We start from the raw sequence: 26730 nt of genomic DNA, 5'->3' as shown, positions 1-26730 counted from the left end.
AGATAAAAATATTGCATGGTGTGAACCTTCATTATTGCATCTTGATCCTTGCACAAAACAATGTGAAACAGAAGTTCAAAAGATTGTGCATTTGCAAGCTGTTGCAAATCAATTACCTGATGCATTTACAGATACAAAAAGAGTGACTAAATCATATATACCAGCAGTTAATGCCCCTGCTAGAGTTGAGATTCCAAAAGAGAATTCTGAAAATAAAGTCGCTCATGAATCAAAGACACGCCAGAAGCGTGGAAGACCGATCGGTTCAAAAAATAAAAATCCTCGGAAAAGAAAAGGAGCAGACAATCTCGATCATGCTAGCAAAGAGAAAGGTGTTCCTGAAGAAACACAAGATAAAGAAAATACTCCAGAAGAGGAAATAAATGAGGTTAACCAAGGCAATGCCCCAGAAGAGGATATGAATGTAATTAATCAAGACAGTACCCCAGAAGAGGATACAAATGAGAATAAAGAAGAAATCTCAATTAATTACAATAATTCAAAGATTGTGTGGAATCGAGACACAATGGAAAATATTGACGAAATTTTCTCTTATGCTGTTGCATGTGATATCATAAATGGAAATGAGGATCCCGAACCGAGATCGGTTATTGAATGTCAAAATAGACATGATTGGGATAAATGGAAAGACGCTATGCAAGTTGAATTAGAATCTCTTAACAAGAGAAGTGTGTTTGGACCTGTTGTCCTCACACCTAAAGATGTGAACCCGGTAGGTTACAAATGGGTCTTTGTACGAAAACGAAATGAGAAAAATGAAATCACAAGATATAAAGCTAGACTTGTTGCTCAAGGCTTTTCTCAAAGACCTGGAATTGATTATGATGAAACATATTCTCCTGTCATGGATGCAATTACATTTCGATATTTGATCAGTCTTGCAGTTTCTAAGAAATTAGAAATGCGTCTCATGGATGTTGTAACAGCATACTTGTATGGATCGCTAGATAGCGATATTTATATTAAGGTCCCTGAAGGATTTAAAATGCCTGAAGCATTAAATAGAAAACCCAAAGAAATGTATTCAATCAAATTGCAAAGATCTTTGTATGGGTTAAAACAATCAGGACGCATGTGGTATAATCGTTTAAGCGATTATTTGATAAATAAAGGCTATGTGAATAACCTTATTTGCCCATGTGTTTTTATCAAGAAATCAACATCCGGATTTGTGATTATAGCTGTTTATGTTGACGATTTAAATATTATTGGAACAGACAGTGAGATCAATGAAGCAAGTGTGTACTTAAAGGAAGAATTTGAAATGAAAGATCTTGGAAAAACCAAATATTGTCTTGGTTTACAAATTGAACATATGCACAATGGTGTATTAGTGCATCAGTCAAATTATATAGAAAAGATCTTAAAACGTTTTGGTATGGATAAAGCAAATCCTTTAAGTACTCCTATGGTTAATCGATCACTGAATGTTGAAACTGATCCATTTCGTCCTTGTGGAGAAAATGAGGATATTCTTGGTCCTGAAGTACCATATCTCAGTGCAATTGGAGCACTTATGTATCTCGCTAATTGCACTCGTCCTGACATATCCTTTTCTGTCAATTTATTGGCAAGATTCAGTTCAGCTCCCACGAAGAGACATTGGAATGGAATCAAACATATATTACGTTATCTTCGTGGAAGCACTGATCTTGGTTTATTTTATTCTAACGATTCAAATCTAGAATTGATTGGTTATGCAGATGCAGGTTATTTGTCTGATCCTCATAAGGTTAAGTCTCAAACTGGATATGTATTTACAAGTGGAGGTATTGCAATTTCTTGGCGGTCACAGAAACAAACAATTGTAGCCACTTCCTCAAATCATGCTGAACTTATTGCATTACATGAAGCAAGTAGGGAATGTGTGTGGCTTAGATCAATAACACAACACATTCAAGAATCTTGTGGTTTTCCAGTCCATATGAGTCCAACTATTCTATACGAAGATAATGCTGCATGTATAGCACAAATCAAGGAAGGATACGTCAAGAGTGACAGAACCAAACATATACCTCCAAAATTCTTTTCATACACTCAAGAACTCATAAAGAATCAAGAAATTGACATCCAGTATGTTCAATCAAATAACAATTCATCTGATCTCTTCACGAAGGCACTTCCTACAGCAACATTTAGAAAACATGTTCATAATATTGGAATGCGCCATCTGCGAAATACATGAAGGATAATCTATGTTGCAATGAGGGGGAGAAATTACGCACTGCACTCTTTTTCCCTAACTAAAGTTTTTATCCCATTGGGTTTTTCTTTAGTGAGGTTTTTAATGAGGCAGTACGACATAGCGTACTTTGGAACAAACATTTTGTCATCCAAGGGGGAGTGTTATGAATATAATGTGAATATGGTGTATGACAAAATTACCTATCCAATTAGGTGAAAAAAATTTCAACCCTCCATTTTTGACATGTATGTAAATGCATTAATTACATGGTGGGTGAAATTGCCTATAAATAGGTTTCCATCCATGTAAATTTCACAATTGAAAATACTCATCAAAGAAGTAAAATTCCTCCTAAATATTTGCTCTCTTGTTGCATTATTGAGTGATCACTAATTATTAATTAGTTTAGTCTATAAGCATTATCTATATTATCGTTAAGTTTATAACATAAATTAATTAAATTGTCAAATTTATAATTTTGGGGTAAAAATAAAATATGAAAATCCAAAAAGATATACCAACAGTTATTTTTTTCCTACATTAAAAGATATAAACGAAAAAACAAAAATGGATTTTAAGTAATTAAACCTAAAATTATATGTTTTATTTTTTGATTTTGACTTTATGTTATTTGAACTATCGAGATAGCATTAACCCTATGGTCAACAAAAAGAATGTTGATCACAGCCTCGGATGGTTCTAGATCTTTTGACATATAGGTGTGTAAGCAAACATATAATTTGAAAGTTCTTTAAAAAAGAAAAAAAAAACATAAGTTGAAATTAAAGAGCAGATTGAGAGATAAAATGGCAGACCAAAAAGGAAATAGAAGAAACTGATGAAACCCTATTTGTTTCATGCAATTTGTTGACAATAGAATAGGTTAGGCAATAGGCACAATCACTTTGACTCCCCCTTTCATGCGCTATAGTTAGTCTTTAATTTAGTTTAAATGAACAATTAGATCTTTAATTATAAATATTTTAAGGTTAATTTTATAATAAAATTACAATTTTTATATGTTTTTTTTGTTTAATTACATTTATTATAAAATATTGTATAAATTTACCACCTTTTATTTTTTTATGAATGTAAAAATCTGCCAAATAAATAATCTGACTATTGTCATAATTAATATAAAAAACATATTCTTCTTTTTTCTTTTCACATTGATGATACATTTGCAAAAAGAACAAAAAGTGGTGAATTTATATTACAACTTTCAAATAACTTGATTAAAATAAAAAGATATAAATATAGTGATTTAATATGTAATATGTAATTAATTCATATTTTAATTATCTGTTTTTTAATTTTTGTTCTCCTCAACTAAAAAAAAAACTTTTTTTGAGTCTTTAACTTATTGGATGTCCGTGAAGAGCGTGATATATCGCTCCACTAACTAATATAAATTATAAAAATGATTTTTCAAGTAAAAAACGTGTGGGGTTAAATTTATTTTAAGGTCTCTAAACTATAAGTATTTTGATTAATTAGTTTCTAATTTTTAATTTTGTTTAGTCTAATCCTTGAACTATTATTTATCGTTAGATAGACCCAATTTTTGAATGTCCGTCCAACATGTTCATTACAGAAAACTATATGATCAAATACCACGTATGAAAAAGAATATATTATTTTTATAACTTGGAGCGTTTATCACATACAACCATTGCATCATGTGATTTTTTACAACAAACCAATATATATTTGTGAAATAAATTTTTTCAATTATTATTTATTTTTTATCAATAAATTTTACGAATTACTACTTTTTATCAATAAAATTTACACATTACTAATGTATTATTGGCTTGTTGTATGAATAATATGTTTAGTTGCATTGTATAGTTTTTCCATAAATTATTTCTATTTCTCTCTTTAACTTTCTCTTTTTATATTTTTGTTTTTCTATAATAGCATTTATCTATCTCATAAAAAAAAAAAGAACAACACCAAAAAATCAAATGAGAATATATTTTTGTAAATTGATAAATATAAATAAGTTTGAGTTCAAACTCTCAAAAAATCCAATTTTCTAATTTGATTCAAATAAATATGAATTCAATAGACAATGAATACAAATTATTGAAAAGATTATGATATTTTTTTTGGATAAATAATTATTAAATTAGCTCAAGTACAAAATAAATGGAAGGCAAAAGTCTTTACTAGAAAGAGAAGTGTAAAAACTCTAAAAGTATTTCTCTCCCCTTTCTCTTCTTCAAACCAGCCGCAACCTCCTTTTTTTTTTCTATGGAAGGTGATTTTTGGCCCTTCAAGGCTAAAAATCACCTCCCCACCTCCATTAACCCAAATATGTAGCTTCTATTTAGTTTCTTTTAGTAGTATCATTGTTTAATTCAAGCTTTTAAGTTTTTTTGTTGCTTTTCTAACCATTTTGGTTTAGTACTAGAATTTATTTCTAATTTTGTGCCTTAGTTGAGTTAGATCCACCCTAATCCGGCTTAAGATTTGCTTTTCTTCATCTTATGAGTCGAGATGAAGTTTTTGTGGTTCGAGAGAGTCGGATCTCTGCATTTCAAGTCATCATCCTCTTCAGAAATTCCTATGAGCAGTTGAGTATCGGTGGATCTTCGGTAATTTTACCCCTCAGTGGATCCTTCTTTCGAATCTCACAACGAGCCTGGTTCATTCGACATCTCTCAATTATTTAGATAGACTAGGAAATTAAAGTGTTTGCTCTTCAATTGAAATTTTTACCTGTATTTTCTGCTATTTGTATTCTCTCCCTCTGGGAGTTGTACTATTGGCTTTTGCCTATTATGACTGAACTTTTCATTCCTGATCAAAAAAGAAAGAAAGAGAAGACTACAGGAAATTATTGAAAAAAATTAAATTTCTATAACATTAGCTGAATAATCAAAACCCTTATTATTACCCATGTCCGCAAAATCTTGATTACAAATTTTCTTATTCCTAACTTTCCATAACTCTTAAATATAGAAGAACCAAATAATATATCAAAGAAAACGATACCGCCTACTTGATAAATTACTCCAGACGTTTGATGAATAGAATTCGAGGTTACCCATTGATAGTTGCATTTGTTCATAATCGAATTCCAAGTGTGCCTAGCAAAACGACAATGAAAAATAATTTAGATACTGGACTCACCATCAAAACACAGCAATTAAGAAGGATTGATTAACAAAACTCCTCTAACTAAGATAACATTCAAAGACATCTTATCTCTAGCCAGTAACCACATAAAAAATTGGTGCGAGAATTTAATTTGAATTTTCAAAACTGCCGAAGAGAGTACCTTAAAATTGAGCTGAAGCTTGCCATAAAGAAGTGAAGGCTGCTGATGAAAAAAAATTCCATGCCATTGACAACGATCAGGCATGGGAGAAGGGGTATGAGAAGAAATTAGCGTCTGAAGAGAAAGGAGCGTAGACTGCTCACCAAGATGAAGTTTGCGTTGCCAACAAAACCAAAAGGATTGGAGATCAACGTCAAATAAATAAGCCATAGTACATTGTTTATTCCGGTTGAGACAGAATAATTCTGGAAACTGGAGATGAAGAGCCGAATTAACAACCCAATTTTTATACCAAAATCTTGTGTATAACCCTGAACCGATGCTAATGCTTAGGTGAGAATTAAAACTCCCAAACCTGCTGATTTTGAACACACACCGAATGAATTCCCTTACACATATGAGATAAACAACGAACATCAGTATCTTCGATATCAAACCAGTTGATCAAGTTCAAACTACAATAAATAAAAATAAACCAAAATGAATTCTTATCAGAACTAATAAGCTTTCAAATCCACTTTAAAAATTAACTTTCATTTTTGATTCTCAAAGGAGTTAAACTCAAACCATGTAACACCCCGTATTTTTCCCGTTATATTCTGTTAATCTTACCGATCACTTTTGGGTTCGTTCGGGTTGTCCAACCACTTGGAATCAGGGTTTTTGAGTTCCAAACCTTTTTATATATGATTTGAAGTGTCTTGGGCGTGGCCTAGAAGTTCGTAGCGGTTCCGAGCTCGTTTTCAAAAATTAAATTTTTCATCGAACGCAGTAGCTTTTCGCGGGCGCTACTCCTTGAGGATCGCGGGCGCGATCAACGTCGCAGGCGCGACGGGCGTACCGTACTGATCGCTATTTTCTATTTAAACTCGTTTTATTCGATCCTAATCAATTTTTAACACCTCTCAAAATCCGAAAATGGATGATTTATCACTCTAATCCATTCCCCACTCAATTGCATCGAATTAAGTCATTGGTAAATGTTTCTAGTTTGGTTTTCATGATTCATTTTATTAGTTTGTGATTCGTTCAATCCCGTGCTCAATTCCTTTTCACTTTCTCAATCTCTAAGCTGATTTTGGATCTATTAATTTTGAGTTTTCCCTATTGGATTATTCTTAATCTATTTCAAAAGGTATGTTGCTCTTTCCTTTATTTTATGGTTGATTAATTGTTAGGTTGTTGTTAGATTTGCACTTGGTTGTTGTTGGCTTATGATTTCTGCATTGTTATGTTTTAAATTTTTGTAAATAATCATGTTATATTGTAATTAGCTTGTGTTTGATGTTTATACCTCGGGTGGTTTGGAATTGTTAGTGTAATTGGGAAGTTTATTAAATAGCGCAATGTTTTTTGAGCTTAAATTTTGTTTTGACCAGACACTAAAATCTGAAAATTTTCATCTAATTATTAACTTGGCTTATTGTGGTTGCAAATGCATTGGGAGGTTTGAGTTATTTGGCTAATTCTAAAAATGGTGTTAACCGAAATTTTAACAAGAGTAATTCGCTGTTTTGAATGATTTAAGGTGGCTGGAAATATTTTCAAAGATTTAATGTTAAAGAATTAAAAGGTGTACTTGGTGTTTGATTGGTGAATTGTTTAATCGATGCTTTTGACCTATGTTGTGTTGCCTACTTAGGGTGGTCTTTCTATTGATTATTAAGGCTGAATTATGGTTCATAAAACCGTATTTGACATTTATAAGATGTTAGAATTATCTTAGTTTGTTGATGATCATTGGTTAAAATGGCATATATGATATGTTGGATTTTACAAAAGTTTTAAGGCTATTTAACTTTGTATTTCAGGTTTGAGATTAATTCTTTAAAAAGGATGTTTAAACTATTTTAATTTCATTCAAGGTGGCTTATCTAAGTGATGTATTTTAGTTGATTGTACTTAAGGTGACATTTTCCAAGTGTTGGTAAAGTACTTGGACTGTTGTAACTTTGGTTTTGTTAAGTTTTAAGTTGAGTTCTTGTTTCATTTAACTTTGGTTTATTAAAGAATTGGTTTTACTTTAATTTTGGGTCAGATTAGACTTGTGTCGTCTGATACGCATATTTTATATAGGATTTTTCCAAGTATTTGATATAGTATTATTGCATATTTTGAGTATATTATGCTTGGAAAGGTGTTTATTTTGTAGGTTTATGCGTATGGAGTGAAGCGAATCAATTTGGAGCAAATTGGAGAAAAACTGGAAAAAATGCCTAGTTCCTCAAAAGTGCCTCCAGACACTATTGAGGAACTGGCCCGGATTACAATCTGCGAATCCTTTGTGGCCAATTCCTCAAAAGTGCCTCCAGACACTATTGAGGAACTGGCCCGGATGTACCTGCGAACCTAAAACGTGAAAATCCTTTTTCAACGCGGATTTGGATCCGATTTCAACTACAACTCTTGCAACACATCAAGGACTCCTCCACTATATAAAGACATCTCAAGATCATGTATTCTATCTAGTTTTTTCATTATTTCTATTCTACAAATAATTTGTCTTAGGTTAATTTCGTTTTAGTCCTTAGTTTTATTTCAAGACTTAAATCTTCGAAGCTTTGATTCGAAGACTTGTGTTCCGAAATAATTCCAGGTTTTTATTCAAGTATTTTTATTTCAATCTCTTGTTTTAATTATGTTTATTATTATTAATTGCTTAGTTAATTCAAGTATGTCTAGCTAAATTTCTTGACTTGGAATATTGTGAGTAGTATGGATGCTAGATTTAAATTCTGAAAACTAAATTCTATATCTTTCTTTGTTAATGCAATACTTCGTTATTGAGAGTAATGCTTGTGATTAATTGGCCAATAATTGCATGAACTTAGATTAAATTGTGAGGAGGGGACTTAAGCAATTTAATTTGAAAAGGGTAACCAATGCATAATTACAAAACATGAGTCCGACCACCATGTTTGCGTTATGTGGTCTACGTGGATAACTAATCAATAATGCGTTGTTTATAAATTGCCGTTTATCTTCTATCGTTCTGTAAGCCGTGACAGTAAGGGTGATTCGGGATAACGGGTTATAACCAATAGGCTAGCAATAATATAGAAATATTGAGCTAGTATCTTCGATCTATCCTCCATTGCATGTAACAATTAAAATTGATTGATATAAGTTAGATTTGTAAGGCATCGATATTCCATACGAAAGCAATATTCTGAGTTATTTGTCGTTATTGTTTATTCCTTAGATTATTATTTTCTATTTTTATTAGTTTTAATTAAAATCACACAAACCTCATCTTTGTTAGTTCAAATAATTCTTAATTAACTATTTTGGTACTAAATTCAATTCCTCGTGGGTTCGACTTTTACTTATCATTATATTACTTGATTTATCGACATCGTACACTTGCGATTTTGTGTATCATTGTCCGACACGTTCTGTTGAGCTATATTACAGATAAGGCTAATACACTACCTTGGGAAACTCTTTGGTTTTAAAAGAACTATTTAAATATTTATATACTTCGGATTTGGTTTTAAAAGTAAAAACTCACCTAAACTTAACTTGACTTAATTGTTTTATGTGGATTGTATGGATAATTTGGTTGTGTTTGAGATGCCAGCCCTACATGTGTCTAGTATTCTTAAAGTTAGGGGTTGTTTGAATTTTAACTTATACCTTGTATTAGGCCCGTCGACTGCTCGTGCTTCGGAGTCTATGCAGGGTTAGCTGTTTGCCAAGAATTTTCACGTGGATACGCAAGCAGTGAGTTTATAGTGTTATTTATCGTTTTATTAAGTACATCAAATTATTTTAGTATATCAAATGTTTATGAACTGTTTTAAGCGATTATGGATCTGGATTGGAACGAGCTACTCAATAGGCGAGTATCGAGACTGTGTGCACCGGTGAGTACTTTAGGATTGGCTAACTATATGTCTGGCTTACTTTGGGATTTCATTTCAATATTGTATTCCATAATCAAGTATATAAATATATTAGTATAACATGATTTGTTTTTAAGGGTTTTAATCTTAATAAATGTAAATAGCATTATGAACTCATCTTAGTATATCTGACCCCGTTGTTTTCCCAATTTTCCAGGTTTATAATTTGAAGTTTGGTCGTTTCCGATTCTTTATTTTCCTCAGAGGTTTTTACGTCATTTAAACTAGTCAATTGTTTTACCTCTTAGACCGCAGTAGAACTAGTTTATTGTTTGGTTGTTATACTTTGAATTTCCGGATTGGTCCGACTGTTTTATTATAACTTTGGTATGTTTTATATGGATTATATTATATTTGACGCATGTTTCGTAGTTTTGGATTGTTATCAAGTAATTATATTATAACTGTTATATAAATTGCTGGACTTAGGTTGGTGTCTCGGTTGCCCCCGAGCAGTGATTTTCTTGTAGTTTTATTTGATTGTATGTTATCCACGAGGCTTGCTACGGGTTTTGGTACGACCATACTCATACCCTAACACTAGTCGCGATCTATGAAATTGGGTCGTGACAAACCACCATCCGTAAATGGCAGTCAAACATCAGCCAAAGAAACCTTGCTGAAACCCGCAGAAGAGGCAGACTCACTCCGTAAAACAATGACACATGGATTGCTCTAATATAAAGATAATTAACAGGAAGACTGTAGATAACATATTTAATCGATGTAAGGCGACCAGTTGGAGACAATAAATTACCTTTTCACCCTGCCAGCTGAGATGAAAAATTATTGATAGCAGGATCACAATGCTTAGCTTTAACCGACTTCAAAGAAAAGGGAAGCCCGAGGTAAATAATCGATAATTCTTCAATTTTGTAGTTAACCGGACCGGCCGGTCGGACCGGTTGAACCGCGAACCGGTCAGTGGTCCGGTCTGAAAAGGCAAAAAACCGGATCTTTTAGTTGGACCGGATTGGACCGGGTTAAACCGGATCGGACCGAGATGTGTGGGTAAAAAACCGGGTGTTGAATCGGATTGGACCGGTAAAAAACCGGCCAAACAGAATTTTTTTTAAATTTCTTCAAATTTATTAAACCGGTTGAACCGGTCATTGAACCGGTTAAACCGGAAACCGGTGGCCTCATCGGTTCGGCCATCAGTTCGGTTTTTAAAACACTGTTAAGAATACATGGAGCTTAAGCGAGGGAGTTCTCCCGCAAGACCAGAAACCAACTCAAAGCATATAAGAATCCTCAATAAATTCCTAACCATCTCCATATTTTTAGGCATAAATAATAGCGTATCATCCGCAAACTGCATGATAGAAATAGATTTTGCATAACCATCCACATGAATTCTATCTAAGAGACCCAAACCAATAGCCTCCCAAAATAGAGGTGTAAGGCCTTCAACAACAAGGACAAAAAGCATAAGTGAAATATGATCGACTTTTCTAAATCCTCTGCTCATACTGAAGTTTTTACTAGGACTACCACTTACAAGGAACGATAATTAGAAATACTTAAAGAAAGAAGTAATCCAATTAATTCAAGTATTATCAAAATTCATTCTATCAAGCATTTTAAAAATAAAATCCCAAAAGATGGAATTAAACGCTTTTTTAAAGTCAAGTTTAATGAGAAAAACTTGATATTTCTTTATATGAGCTAGATGAATCAAATCAGAGGCAATCATATGGCGATCATGAATATTTTTTACGTTTAATAAAACCAAATTGATTTTCTGAAATGAACCGAGGAAGAATAGGAGATAGCCTATTAGCTTAGTAATTATTGTTCATTGGTTATTTATTGGGTTAATTCCATAAAAAATCATGACATTTACACGAAATTTCATTTTAATCACGACTTTTAAAAGTTGCCATATAAATTCATGAATATTTTTTTCAAATCTATCACCAAATTGATTTTCAGTCTATTTTTGTTGATGTGGCAACCGGAATCCGGCTGATTTGAAAAAAAAAATGAAAGGTAAAAAATACACCGGAAAATAATCGGTGATAGATTTGAAAAAAATGAAAGGTCATGGTTTTATATGACAACTTTTAAAAGTCGTGATTAAAATGAAATTTCATGTAAAGTTCGTGAATTTTTATGAAATTAACCCTTATTTATTTTGTATATTTCAATCTTTATAATTTAAGGACTTGTTTAAACATGTAAAACAACTAAAGATTAAAATATGTAATCAAAATTGCAATGTCGGGGTGGAATTGAAAACCAAAATAAAGGTTGGTAGTTTTTCAGCCTGTTAACTTAGTAATTATTGTTCATTGGTAATTTATTTTGTATATTTCAATCTTTATAATTTAAAGACTTGTTTAAAATATGTAAAACAATTAAAGATTAAAATATGTAAAATTAAAATTGCAACGTCGGGGTGGAATTGAAAACCAAAATAAAAGATCGGTAGTTTTTCAGCCCGTTAACTTAGTAATTATTGTTCATTGGTTATTTATTTTGTATATTTCAATCTTTATAATTTAAGGACTTGTTTAAAATATGTAAATCAACGAAAGATTAAAATATGTAAAATCAAAATTGCAACGTCGGGGTTGGAATTGAAAACTAAAATAAAGGTCGGTGATTTTTCAGCCTGTTAACTTAGTAATTATTGTTCATTGGTTATTTATTTTGTATATTTTAATCTTTATAATTTAAGAACTTGTTTAAAATATGTAAAACAACTAAAGATTAAAATATATAAAATTAAAATTACAACGTCGGGGTGGAATTGAAAACCAAAATAAAGGTCGGTAGTTTTTCAGCCAATTAACTTAGTAATTATTGTTTATTGGTTATTTATTTTGTATATTTCAATAACAAAATTTAATTTGATTTAGAAAGATGAGAAAAAATACAAAAAAAAAACATAAAAAGTCTAAAAAAAGTTGAAAGTCTTCATAAATTAATCCTGTCATAAATAAATAGAAAGAACTAAATGAGGTCATTTTAGATAATAAATGATGTTATTTTTTGAAATCTTTCCAAAAGTCATATGATATGGAATTTAAAATTTTAAAAGATATAAACATATGTGTTTTTTATAAAAAAAAAGATATATATGTAAAAATAGAGAAAGTATACTAATAAAATAAAAATAATAATCTTACTAATTCTGATTTTTTTTATTATTTTCAATCATTACTTTGGAAAAAACTGCATATAAAAGCTGAAAAGTCAAAACGTGTATAAAAGGTATATTTATTTGTGTTTTCCAATCAAAATCAAGAAGAAAAAGAATAGGAGTCTCATATAAAGATTGCTTGGCTTTAAGAAAAGGTCAATAGAGCACGCGCATCGGCAGCTAAATCACGTGACATTGGCATGAATCATGTTGCAAAATGGTTCGCACCCTTAAACGTAGTCGTTTATGATTGGACCACCAAAGGCCGGTGCAAAGAAGAATGGGAAAATAAAAAGAGTCAATTCGATTTTTAAAATTAAATAATTCATTTTTTATCATTTTAATTAATAAAATAAAATAAAATTATATCATATGATTAGATTGAAAATTCGAAATAAGCTTATTTTTTATTATATAAAACAAAAACAATTTTTTAATTAAAACAGAATATTATTTTAATTAATAAAAATATTTGATAATATATTACTTGAACCTAATTACAAATTTAAAAACAGAATTGACCATTTATTAAAAAAATATAAAACTTTCTGGTGTGAAATTTCTCTACTTTGTGTGAATTGTGGCTTAAAAAAAGCAAAAAACAAGAAGAGAAGAACTAGCTTTTACTTTCTTTAAAAGCCTTTTAGGCGCGTGTGTGTTCAAAAAGGTGATGTAGACCCTTTGTCGTCCACTATTTTAATGGTTGAGTCATTGTTCTAAAAATTGAATTAAATGAACCACTGGTTCATGACTTCACGTTGTAGTATTATTCATTTATTTTATTTAATAAATAATTTTTTTATCAACTCTACTGATATCGGCAGAAGAAATTAAATATATATAGTTCAAATGCTATAAGCGCTGAACATCAAATTGTTAGGTGTGAGTTCGATTCCTTCCACAACCATTCTCTTCTCTCCAAATTATCAAAAAAAAAAAAATTAAAAAAATCGAATCAAATCAACTATATAAATTTTTAATTAGATTCATCTAGTCAATTGGTAGACAAAAACATAAACAAAATTACTCTTAAAAAAGCTGATTTGTACAAATTTTTAGAATACTATATAACAGTCAGACTGCATTGAATTAGAATTTTAAAAAATTAAATATATAATTCAATTTTTAATATATATTTAAAATTGAATTATATAGTTGATATGTCGGTCCTTGATGATTTGGATTTTTTGTGTTTTCTGCCCTGTGCCTTCGTCGGGCAGGAGATGGGCTGAAATTTTCCCTCAGTATCTTCATAGTTTCGTCATGATTGTCGTTCGACCGTTTAGCCTCGCTATCCAATCTGTCCAGATTTGTTTGGACGGCTTCCAATACCTTTTTCAGAATTCCGTTGTATATTTATAGGGTTACAATACCTGGTGTTTGTTCGTTGTTGGCTCCGAGGTCAGGGAACGCAATAGGGTTGGGTTGGTTTGGTACTGGGGATGGAGAGGGGTGTTCCCCTTGTGTTACTCCCTCCAGCTGTGTTGTGCACGCCATCGTCGGTGATGGTTATCACCTCAGGCGTTTGTTGATAGGTCTTGGGATCCATCAGTTGTTTATTCTTGAGTTTTGATCCATCAGGTTGTTTATTCACTGATCACAAGAGTCTGAAAAACATATTTGATCAGCGAGAGTTGAATCTCAGACAGAGAAGGTGGAGTGGAGTTGATAAAGGATTATGACTGTACGATTGTCACGACCCATTTTCATGAATCGTGACCGGCGCTAGGGTATGGGTATGGTTGTACCAAAACCCGTAGCTAGCCTTGCGGATAACCAACTTAGATACATTTAAAACAAGTACCTGCAGAAAATCACATGCTCGGGGGCAACCGAGACTTCAGCCTAATCTAGCAGTACAGATGAACAGCATATATTTAAAGTACGCTTAATCTCAAATAAACTCCAACATGGCAATATAATATAAATGCCATAACACTGTAATCATGCCACAAGCGATAAGTAATAGTTGGACCAATCCAACAACAATAGTCTAAAATATAAACGTAAGACTAAGACATGAATAATATGAAACTACTACTGCGGTCTAAGAGTTTAAAATAGTTCGACACTTTATTTCTGAAATAAATAAAGAACCTCCGAGAATGAAGAAACGGAGATCGACCAAAGCTCAAATCATAAACCTGGAAAATTTGGGAGAACAACGGGGTCAGATTTACTGAGTAGAGTTTATATAACCATTTACATTTATTAAGTTAAAAACCTTTAAAACGTTTTATAAAACATTTTCATTATGGATTATCAATGAAACCCTAAACCACAATTCTAAATCCATTGTCGTGTCGGTGAGACGTATCTCAATAACCGATCCCCGACTATCACTTAATAAATAGTGAGCCCAGGAGACGTATCTTCCACCGGTGCCCTCACTAAGGTGAGACGTATCTCAAACCTACCTCAATACCATAATCATTACCGGTGCGCACGCAGTCCCGATGATGCCCATCGAGTAGCACGTTCCAAATCAAATCCACAATGCCGAAAACAGTTCGAAAGCTGTTTATACATATACATATATACAAAATATAATAGTTGCTTAATAAAGAGGTAAATAGAGATATAAACTCACTGCTTGCTATTCCTCGTGAAACTTGACAAGCACCTAACTCTGGTTCGCCTCTGAAGTACGAACAGTCGACGGGTCTAAATAAAATATTAAAATCATAATTAAAATCAGACCCTAACTCTAAAGAGTACTAAACACCACATAGGACTAGTACACACAGCAAGTCAATATAAAGTCAAGTCAGAGTAATCATAAAACTCAAATAATAATAAAGCCATAAACAATCACGTTTATTGAATTCCCGCTTTAAAATCCGTTTCAAAAATATTATTTAAATAATATTTAAATAATAAATTAATTTAATTTCTAAATAGTGGGTTAGCCGAGTTACCGATAACTACCAAGCTACCTCACATGTCGGGCGACCCAAGTCTAAACCCGACCCAAAATATTTTATCAAAAATATAAACCATAATCTATAATTACCAAAATAACAATTTGATAAAATAATAAATCAGTATTTAAAACGGAACTCAATATCTTAAGATCCAAGTATTCAATAGTTACTAATGATTTATTTAATTAAAAATAAATAAATAAAAACGTTTAAAATCTTAAAACGTCAAATTGACACGTGTAGTCAATAATTCCAAAATATAATAATTACCCAAGTAATTATAAATTATTAAATTAAAATTATAAATATCGTTATCAGTTTATAAAAAAACAACTCAACTTATAATCAAAGCCGAAATTATATTTAGTTTTAAAAATTGAAAATAAAATTATTATAATTCTTTGTATCTTACAATTATGATGGACAATCATAATTTAACAATGGAAATAATCCATGCACATATGAATAATGAAAGTTGCTGCCATAATAATTTGAAAAAAAAGCAAAACCAAAACAGAAAGTTTAAATCATAACCTTGTTAAAAGGTACGCAGTACCAATCATATCCTAATAAACTAACAACCCAAAACCAATATATAACAACCATTATTAAGTGAAATACTTTAAGCTAAAGTCATGAACATCCATAACACAGTTCACAGCCAACAAACAAACATAAATTTTTTTACCAGAACGAGATCAAAGGCCAAACGAGGCAACCAATCTTTTTGATCTCATATAGAAACGTAACCTTGGTTTATTATTCATAAATAATCGTGAACAAGAAATCATCACAAGAACAAGACAATGAATCAATGAATAAAGATTAAGATTAATGAACATAAATCAAGACAGCTGCCATAACAAACAAGAAGATGGATTAAATTGAAGCAAGAACAACTCAAGGAATTAATCATAACCAATGCAAATCAATTTGCTAGGGACAACACACCTCAGTTATAAACATAGGAACAAACACAATATCATGATCAAAGGATCAAAATCATCGGCATCAAACCAAACTCACAAATAAAAATCGGCAGCAATAATAAGTAAAGAGACGTAGCAGCAAATAAATCATATCTGCAGTTAACATGTCGAAATCGAAACGGCGGCAAACAGAGGGATTTAACGTACCGTTATTTGATTTCAATACGTAAGAATCAAAGATATCGTTGAGTCGATGTGAACCGTCGAAGAACAATCGGATTTAAAGCTAAAACAATAAGCTAGAAATCAAGAACCGTATTTTGACGATATTGGAACAATAAAAGAAGTTAAAGGATTACTTACCAAGCTAATGAATGAAAGAGTGGCCGAATGATGATGATCTCAAAAATGTAAGAATGGCGGCTGAGTTGTTGTTTGAAAGAATGAAATATTTAGGTTTTGAGAATTGAAAGAAACGTGATTGCAGAAGCATATACTTGAATATTAAGGTGATTCTGCAAAATCCTACTTCTAACAAATAACTTGACTTGCTAATTAATAAAGGAATGGGCTTTTAGCCATGAATGGGCCAATCTCCACTTTCACGTGGATAAGAAAAGAAATGCATGAATTTTTTTCTTTTTGCATGGATTAAAATATTCATTTATATTTCTTTCTTTATTTTCTTTTATTTTTGATTTAATAATACATACCAAACACGAATCGAATCAACAAACGACTAAAATAAAATTTAATAAAAATATATAATAATAATAATAAAATTTTACCTAAAGCTTGACGAATAAAAAAAAATACGGGATATTACAACGATACAGTATCATCCTGCCAAAGCTAATGTAGTAGCTGATGCGTTAAGCAGAAAGTCAACAGGAAGTTTAGTTCATGTTACTTTAGTTGAGAAACAATCAATGATTAGAGAAGTGCATTCGTTGTTTGATCAAGGAGTTCAATTGGAAGTTTTACATTTGGGAAGTTTGTTAGCTCAAATGACGATTAAACCTACATTGAACGATCCGATTAAGAAACTTAAGACAACAGATCCTCAACTAAAGTATGTTATTGAAGAAGTGCAAAAAGGAGTGAACTCGGATTTCAATATGAAAGGTGGTATTCTGAAATTTGGTACAAGGGTGTGCGTACACAATGTAGAGGAATTAAAACAGAGAATCATGATGGAGGCACATGGATCTAAGTATAGTGTTCATTCTGGTTCTACCGAGATGTATCACGATGTTAAGTAGATGTATTGGTGGAGCGGTATGAAATGAGATATAGCGGAATTTGTTGCGAAGTGTCTGATATGCCAGACAAGTAAAGTTGGAACATTAGAGATCATTTGGATTTTCGCAACAGTTACCAATACCAGAGTGGAAATGGGAAAGAATAACCATGGATTTTGTCGTTGGATTACCTAAGTCGCAACAAGGTTTTGATTCGATATGGGTTATCGTTGATCGAATGACAAAGTCAGCTCATTTCATTCCGATCAAAGTTACCTATACAACAGCAAAATTGGCACAAATCTATATTGACAAGGTAGTCAGTTTACATGAAGTTCCTGAATCATTTGTGTCAGATCGAGGATCAGTTTTTTCATCCAGATTTTGGCAAAGTTTGCAAGAAGCTTTAGGAACGCGTTTAAATTTTAGTACGGCGTTTCATTCCCAAACAGATGGATAGTCTGAAAGGACCATCTAGACTTTGGAGGACATGCTAAGAATGTATGTTTTAGATTTCGGAGGCTATTGGGATGAGTACCTACCATTAGTAAAGTTTTCATATAACAATAGTTATCATTCCAGTATCAAGATGACACCGTATGAGGCAATATATGGACGTAAGTGTAGATCTCCAATTTGTTGGGAGAAAGTTGGAGAAAGAAAGTTGACAGGAGCTGAAATTATGCAGATTACATATGAGAAAGTGCCGTTGATTAAGCAACGTTTGGAAACTGCATTCAGTCGGCAAAAGAGCTATGCTGATTTGAAAAGGCAGGATATAGAATTTCAAATCGGAGATTTTGTGTTTCTTAAAATATCACCTATGAAAGGTGTAATCCGATTTGGAAATAAAGGAAAGCTAGCGCCGAGGTATGCATGACCATATGAGATTATTGAACGAATAGGAACGGTAGCTTATAAGTTAGCATTACCGTTGGAGATGTCGCAAGTACATCTAGTGTTTCATGTGTCGATGCTCATGAAGTACATTCTTGACCCTAATCGAATTATTCAACCTCAAGAGGTTGAGATAAACGAGGAGCTATCTTATGAAGAGGAACCCGTAGAGATTAATGCCGATACCCAGATTATGAAACTCCGTAGTAAGGAGATACCTATGGTAAAAGTGCTCTGGAGGAGTCGAACAATTGAGGACTGGACATGGAAAACAGAGGCAGATATGCGGAAACGACATCCCCACTTGTTTGCTCAAGGTAATAGTTTATTTTGAAATTCGAGGACAATTGTTTTTAGGAGGGGTGAATATAATACCCCGTAATATTTTAAGTGTTTATTTTTGCGCGTGTCCAATTATAATTAATTAGGACCTCGAAAATAGTTAATAAATTCACGAGATGAATTTATAAGTGTGAAAATGTGATTTGAAGTGTTTTTTGCCTAAAGTTTGACTTTTGGCAATTTTACGTGTTAAAAATGAATTTTATGATTTTTCGCTAAAAAACCGTCAAAATAATTATTTTAATTATTTTTAAAGTTCCAAAAATATTTATATTCAGACCATATGTTTATGATTTAATGTTTTGAAATATTTGAGAAACATGAGTTTATTTTACCCCTAAAGTTCAATTTATTTACAAGAATGCCATAATGGCAAACTTGTAAATAAATAAATCTTGGACTAAAATATCTAGATATTTTCATGAGTCTTCTTCTTTCCCAATTAATTCATTTTCTTCTCCATTTTAGTGTGGGTGCCGAGTTCTTTCTAGAACGAAACACAAATCCTTATTCTTTTATTTTCTCACAAAATTTCCTTAACGAAAACTGACGGAAAACTTGCGTAGATCGTTATCCTATACTTTAATCAACGATCAGGGTATAATTTCAACCTCAAATCTTAATTTTATTTACTGATGTTAATTGAACTTAAATTACTATATATTTAGGTGGTTAACAATTGTTGTTTGATGGTTGATTAATCTGTTTTAATGTTATTTTGATGGGTTTCGGTTTTAAATTAATTTTTGTATATGAAATTAAATTATTTTTTAATTTCTGGGCTGATTGTTTAATATGGATTAAAATATGTTTTAAAGTGTGATTTTTATGGATTAAAAATGTTAAATATTTCGGGTATTAATTTAATGGTTTGGATTTCGATTTTTAATAGTTTTAAAACTTAAAAATCGCTAAATAAGGGTAAATAAATTGATTTTTAATTTCTGGAAATAATTTTATTTATTATTGACTTATATGTTGGGTTGATGATAAATAAGTGTTTAATTAAGAAATTTTAATGGTTTATTAACCGGGTTCGATTTTTGATAATTTTATTTAGTTAAAATTGTTTAAAAAGGGTATTTATATCATTTTAAATTTCTGGGCAACAAGTATTTATGAAAAATCATGAAATTTATTTGTTGAATATTTATAGAATTAAAGTGATTAAATTGAGGTGCTTTGACGGATTAATAAATAGTTTTTGATTATTAATTGTTTATTCGGTTTTAATTATTGAAATCTTGAAAAAATAATGCTTTTAAAATTAAAGGTTGTTGTTTTTACAAGATCAAAAAATTAAAAATATGTTCAAAATTAATTTTGGTGATTTTTGATGTTAAAATTGCTAGCGTTTAGGCGTTTTCCGGCCAAAACCACCGGAATAGGAACAGAGGGGATAGAGCATAGTGGCTCAGTCCCATGCTCAGTTGGCAGCTGTTACTGCCAAAATGGTTTCGGCAGAAAATAAGGGGGGGCCAAATTTTGGGTATTAAAATATTTGACGGAAAAATAATTTTGGATTTTGATGTGGGGTATATTTGTTGGGATTTTCTAAATGTGTAATTTTAAAAAATAGTGTGGATTTTATATGTGTTAGAATTGTAATGGAATTGTAATTCTATGTTTATTTATTAAATTAAATAAACTAGTGTAGTTAGAATTTATCGTATGTAAATACGATGACGCGGAAAGAGATAGTTGGAATAAAATTTGGATATTCGTGGTTTAGAGTATATCCTAGAATTTAGAGTTAATACATTTATTAATGTTAATCTCTAAATTAGATCCAACGAATTTTGTCGCGGAAACCGCCGAGGAAAGATTTTGAAATTTCGACAGGCGGAATTTTTCAATTTGAAATAAGCGAGTACTGTGAGTGTGTTTACAACTTATACTGCTAAATATTAGTATTAAAAATGTTTGCAAACTGCTTTACATGATTTACAAATGCTTTATTTTATTTTGAATTTAAATCGCATAAACTATTATATATAGTTTTGAAACCGATTTAGATTCATTGAAACATGCTCACTATTGGGCGACAATAGTGCTGTGTGATCACCGGTATTGCATTTAGAATGTTTTTGCAAGGAAAAGTGCTGTGTGAATCCGGACGACGGTCTGGAAGTCTGAGACGACGGCCCAGACATATGGGAACAGATCTTCAGAGGCAACGGAATATAAACGACCAAAGGCAGTAAAGAGAAACTGCCGAGATCTTATAGGTGAAACATTTTATTAAAAAAAGTGAAATTGGCGACAAAATTTATATACTGTCAAAATCTGTTGTATTGCAAGAAGAGTCTGGGACTTCCGTATACGTAAAATTAGAATGATCGGATTTGACTGGCTAAAGTACAAAAGAGAAATAAATACGGCCATAGGAAAATAAAAGGTTACCCGAATAAAGTGGAAAAATGGAATATTTATGTACCCTGTTTTGAAAACATATAGAAACATGAATCATGGTTTAGGGTTTTATATAAATCGATAATCTAGAATGCATTGTTTTTATATTAATGTTTATTAGTACATGTTGTACGCATTCACTCAGTTTTTATAACTGACCCCGTTGAATTTATAATATTTTTATAGGCGAGTAGTTTGAGGTGTGGATTTCCAATTTTTTGTTCTGGAAATCCCTGACTTAAATAAAGTGAGAATGACCTTTCTTTAAATGTCTAGAGTTGCAGTATCTATAATGATGAACAGTAATACCATAGTGGATGTTGGACTTATTTATGCTTTATATTTTATTATAACGCTAAAACTCTGATATATTATAATGTGTGTATGTTGTGCGAAAGTCCGAGAGACTTCACGAGAATAAATGCGATGAACGCGTCTACATAATGAAATGCAGTTGTCACCATAATGAAATGGTGTATGCATAATGAGATGCATTATATACCCCAATAAAGTGGGTATGAAACTTGAATACATTAATTAAAGATAAAATTAATTGTAAGTTTCATTATGACTTTTATCGGAATGTTTTAAACGGAGATTTTAAAATGTTCAAAAATGTGTTTTGAATTCCACGAAATTTTTTAAGTGGTTTTTAAAGTATTTTAAGGCTTGCTACGGGTTTCGGAGCAACCATTTCCATTTTTTAGCGCCGGTCTCGACGCCGAGAATCGGGTCGTGATAGCGGATCTGGTCGCTTGGCCGAATCCCTAGGTTGACGCGCTTTGTCTGAATGTTTCAGGGGATTCGGTTTGTCTTTGTGGTTTGAAGTATTATTCCAGTTAAAGCGAATCTCATGAATTCTGTTACTAATGCTATCAGGTTTAGCCTTTTGGGCGAGAGTCCGACATCATCTGAGGATAAATCTCCTGCGACTCGACTCTATAGTACTTATGATAAGATTCGGTATCCATCAGGCATCAAATAACAGTAAAATATATTTATTCATAATTAAAATAAAATTATGGCTTATAAAGTGATAGTATAAAAAATAATTGCAATCTTGTTAATATTTAATAAACTAATTTCTGCCAAGTGATAATTATTTTATGCTATTAATCACTGTAAATATATTTCAATTTTAAAACTACCACATATTGTTTTTTTTGGGGTTAATTACATATAAAATCACCACTTTTACACGAATTTTCAAAAATAACACGACCTTTAAAAGGTGTCAATTCAGGGCATCACCTTTCATTTATTTTCAAAAATAACATGGGAACGTTTTTAGATAAAATTTTGCTGACTTGGACACCCAATAGGAGTGCCACATGTCATGCCACGTCAGCAAAAATGCCACTAAAAATGTGCTCATGTTATTTTTGAAAATAAATGAAAGGTGGTGCCCTGAATTGCCACGTTTTAAAGGTCGTGTTATTTTTACAATTTCATGCAAAAGTGGTGATTTTATATGTAATTAACCCTTTTTTTTTCAAACGATAGAAATTCATTAAGAAGATTCAAGTACAAAATATGAAAGTTATATCACAACCCACATTATGATCTTTCAAAATTGAACAATTAGAAGCTAAGTAACAATTCCGGATAAGCAATAAATAATCAAAAGTGAGAAAAAATATGTGACGGTATTTCCGCATAAACTTAACAACGATGAAACTATGTTTCTCGTAGACGGAGTATTTGGATAGTTCTTCTTCCGATTTGCTTTTGAAACCGCTCTATCTGGTTGAGCTTAGCATTCCGATTTTCATCTTCAATAAATTCTTATCAAAGATAACCCAACAAACACCTCCTTAATTTTAGATCTACAACAGTTTAAATGGGTTTTCAAACTCTCCGAATATAGATCTACAAGAACTTTGATAGATCTAAAAACCTCCATTTTTTAAGATCTTCAAAAACTTGTATAGATCTAAAAGACACCCCCCATATATTTTAGATCTTAAAGAATCGGATCTCAAATTCGAAAACCCATCAAAAACCTTGATAGATCTAGCACCTACAAACACCAAAAACCTTTAGACTTATTGAAATATGAAAAATACAAATCAAGACCCAAAAAACTTCATAACCAAAGACTTTATTCAACTAAAGAAGGACATAGTAGATCTATAGTAAATAGTATTATGGGCGGAAAGAAAATGATTTTCCGGCTAATGTCGGAGAAATCATATTCTTCCACCCTTAAAAAGATGAACAAATGAAGAACTTTTCTTTTAGAGAGAAAGGAGAGCAAATATTTTATACCTCAATTTGTTTTTGTGCATTTCGGCTTTTAAAATGACAAAATTGATACAAAATATTCCTTAAACTAATTCTGTTTACATTTTTACTAAAAAGAAAAGATGATTTGCATTATTTTTATGAATCTGTCTATATTTACGAGATTTTTTTTTTGGTTAAAAACTAATTTAATTTTGTTAATAACTAATTTAACTAATTTAATTTTTTGTGTTAATAACTAATTTAATTTTGTTAGATGTCCTATTTTAATTTATAACTATACTTTATATATTTGTGTTAGCTTTCTATAAAAAATCTGATGTATTTAATATAATATGATAAAATAAAATCATTTATTCTTTACATAGTGTATAAAAAAATCTCATCAATTAGAGTGAGACAATAAAGGTGTTATAAGAAGAGAATAATAATTTGGCTGAAGATTTGAAACAAAGTATATTTTAATCAGTTAAAGTACTATATATTACCAACCACATTTTTAATAATATTGTTGTACATATGGACAAAGATAAGGGGCATGATTCCCGACCGCTAGTTACTAATTGCTCTTATTTATTTATAACTTTTTAAGTTTTCATCTCAATTGTCTTATTTTTTCCAATTACCAATATTTATTTTTTAATTCAGCCTAAATCATGTCATACAAAGTATCATGTATTGATATATATTAAGCTTTTCGTTAATCAATTAAATACAATTTTTCCAAATGTTAATAATCTATTTGTCAATTAGAGAATAAGATAGTAATTGTTACTAAAAAGGGTGTGATTAAACATGGAATTAGGGAAGAAATGGAAAAATATATGTCTCAAATTGGAGGCAAATACACCAGAGAATGTCGGTTCATTTTATGCCATTAGCTGGCCTAAACTGGCCTTACTCATAAACTTATTAATGTCACCTGCCTCAAGTATCTCTAATGCCAGCCTTACTATCGAAATTCGAAGCCAAGACATGAAACATAATTGATGATGTTTATTGAATAACTCATTTACGTTGTCCTTAAACTATATCTGTTATTTTCATTCGGTCCTTAAATTATTTTTTATCTTTATCTGGTCATTCAATTTAGCAAAAAATTATTTTTAAGTCTTGAAAATGCAATTTGTTACCCTAAACGGCGTAATCAAGGATTCGAAAATAATTTTTTGCTAAATTGAAGGACCAAATAAGAAAAAAATTAATATAAGGACCGGATAAATAAAACAAGTATAGTTTAAGGACCTGAAAATAAATTCTTCCTTTTTCTTCTATTAAAATTTTACTATTCCAACAATAACATCAACAACAATCTCTCTTTTTTTCCTGTCTTGAGTTTTTTATTTTGCCTCTGTAAAGGCTTCCCTGTATGGCCTATAGAGAGTGAGGCCATTGTTATATTTGGTGCATCTCTTTTTTCTGCTAAGCAAATAAATTTATTCTTTTTTTTTATAAATGATAGGTATATTAGCTCTACCATAAAATAATGGAAGGTAGAAAAACTCATAAAAGCTAAAAGTTGTTACAAAAAATACTATACTTCTAAAAACATCATTAGAATATAAAAATTCAAAATTAAAATTCTTGTAAAAGGTTACTGCTCTACAAATATACATGTAAATTAAAAATGTCCCTCACCATCAACTCTTACCTAAAAACCCTCTTGTTTCTACCTTTTCAAATCTCCCAAATACAGAAGAACCAGGTACACTGCCATAAGGGACGATGTCTCTTATGAGAAAGCGAACTCCGAAATCGAAAAAACCATGAATGGAAGAAAATGTCATCTAATAGATGTTACATAATTGTTTTTTGATGATTGACAAAAAAAAAACAACAATTTTTCCTATTATATAAGTTTTATACTATTATTATTATTAATAATATACTATTTTATTATTTTGAAAAATTAATCTAAATTTATTTTTTTATATACATATTAATTCAAAAAAAATTAAATAATTAAATTTTATTAATAATAAAATAATAAATATTTAGATAAATATTTTTTATTATTATCATAATATAAAAATATTATTGTTTATCTTATTTATTGAAATATTATTGTTTGTTTGATATTTAGTATTTTAAATTTATAATAAATGTAGATTTTTGGATTTCAAAAAAATATTATATATAGATTTTTATTATAATTATTTAATTTAATTATATAAAATAAAAATATGCTGTTAATATGCTATTTGTTTATAGAACGTAACTATATATATTAATATTAGTGAGTTAAACAAATAATTTATAAAGTTCAAAAAATATAAATTAATCTTTATACTGATATAGTAATGGAATTATAAATGTTGAATAAAATTAAAACTGCAAAATAAAATATACTTATAGAGTTAGACTGGAGTATTTTTATTTTATATAATAAAATCACATTTTAAAACATGGCACTTTTAATTGAAAGTGGTTTTCAAATTTAAAAAAAAAACAGAAAAAGTAATTATTCTTAAAGAAGAGCTACCTTTAATAACTTGAACAAAAATATAATTTTTTCAATACAAAAGGTAAAAATATATAAATAGAAAAACAGGAAATATTCGTAAAAAGAATAGAAGCACGCCCAGTGGGACTCGAACCCACAATCGCTTGATTAGAAGTCAAGCGCCTTATCCATTAGGCCATGGGCGCTATTGTGAGATAAGTTTTATAATTACAAATTATATACCATTTGTTTTAATACATTCATTTTACATCCACTAATAAAGAATTAAAAATCTATCTCATTGATTTGAAGGTTCTTTGTTGAAAATGAATATAGATCTTTTAGGCCTGTTGTTTGATTCAGTTTTAATATAGATTTTTTTTAAAATGAATTTTTTTTAAAAAATAAATTTTTGTATTTGGTATTTGGTATTTTAAATATATAATTAATGTTAAATAAAATAAAATAAATTAAAAATTGTATTTAGATTGTAAATATAAATTCAAATTGTAAAAGTTCTTTTGAAACTAACCCATATTTAATAAAATTCAATTGAACTTCATAAAAATTCTGAAACTCATTTGAACAAACAGACCCTAATTGTTTCACTCAGACAATTTTTTAATATAATATCTGACTTTCTCATATTCAGGTTAGATTTTTTATAGGAATTTTGACTGTATTTTCTTGGCTTGAGTTTGTATTCTCCTTTCATAAAATTATACTCCATTTGTCCCATAAAAATAGACAAAA

General features: G+C 30.6%; 1 long non-coding RNA gene and 1 other non-coding gene across 2 annotated transcripts; both read right to left on the bottom strand.

The window, feature by feature from the left end:
* Positions 1-14439: 14439 nt before the first annotated feature.
* LOC126670205 (uncharacterized) lies at positions 14440-15282 on the bottom strand. The gene is made up of 2 exons (XR_007638684.1): positions 15136-15282; positions 14440-14689 (listed from the first exon to the last, which is right to left on the bottom strand). It is a non-coding gene; the product is annotated as an uncharacterized LOC126670205 (long non-coding RNA).
* Positions 15283-26110: 10828 nt separating this feature from the next.
* TRNAR-UCU (transfer RNA arginine (anticodon UCU)) lies at positions 26111-26183 on the bottom strand. The gene has a single exon. It is a non-coding gene; the product is annotated as a tRNA-Arg (tRNA).
* Between the last annotated feature and the right edge of the window lie 547 nt (positions 26184-26730).

Source organism: Mercurialis annua, linkage group LG2, assembly GCF_937616625.2.
Source record: "Mercurialis annua linkage group LG2, ddMerAnnu1.2, whole genome shotgun sequence".
NCBI lineage: Eukaryota > Viridiplantae > Streptophyta > Magnoliopsida > Malpighiales > Euphorbiaceae > Mercurialis > Mercurialis annua.
This window is presented reverse-complemented; position numbering and strand designations above follow the sequence as displayed.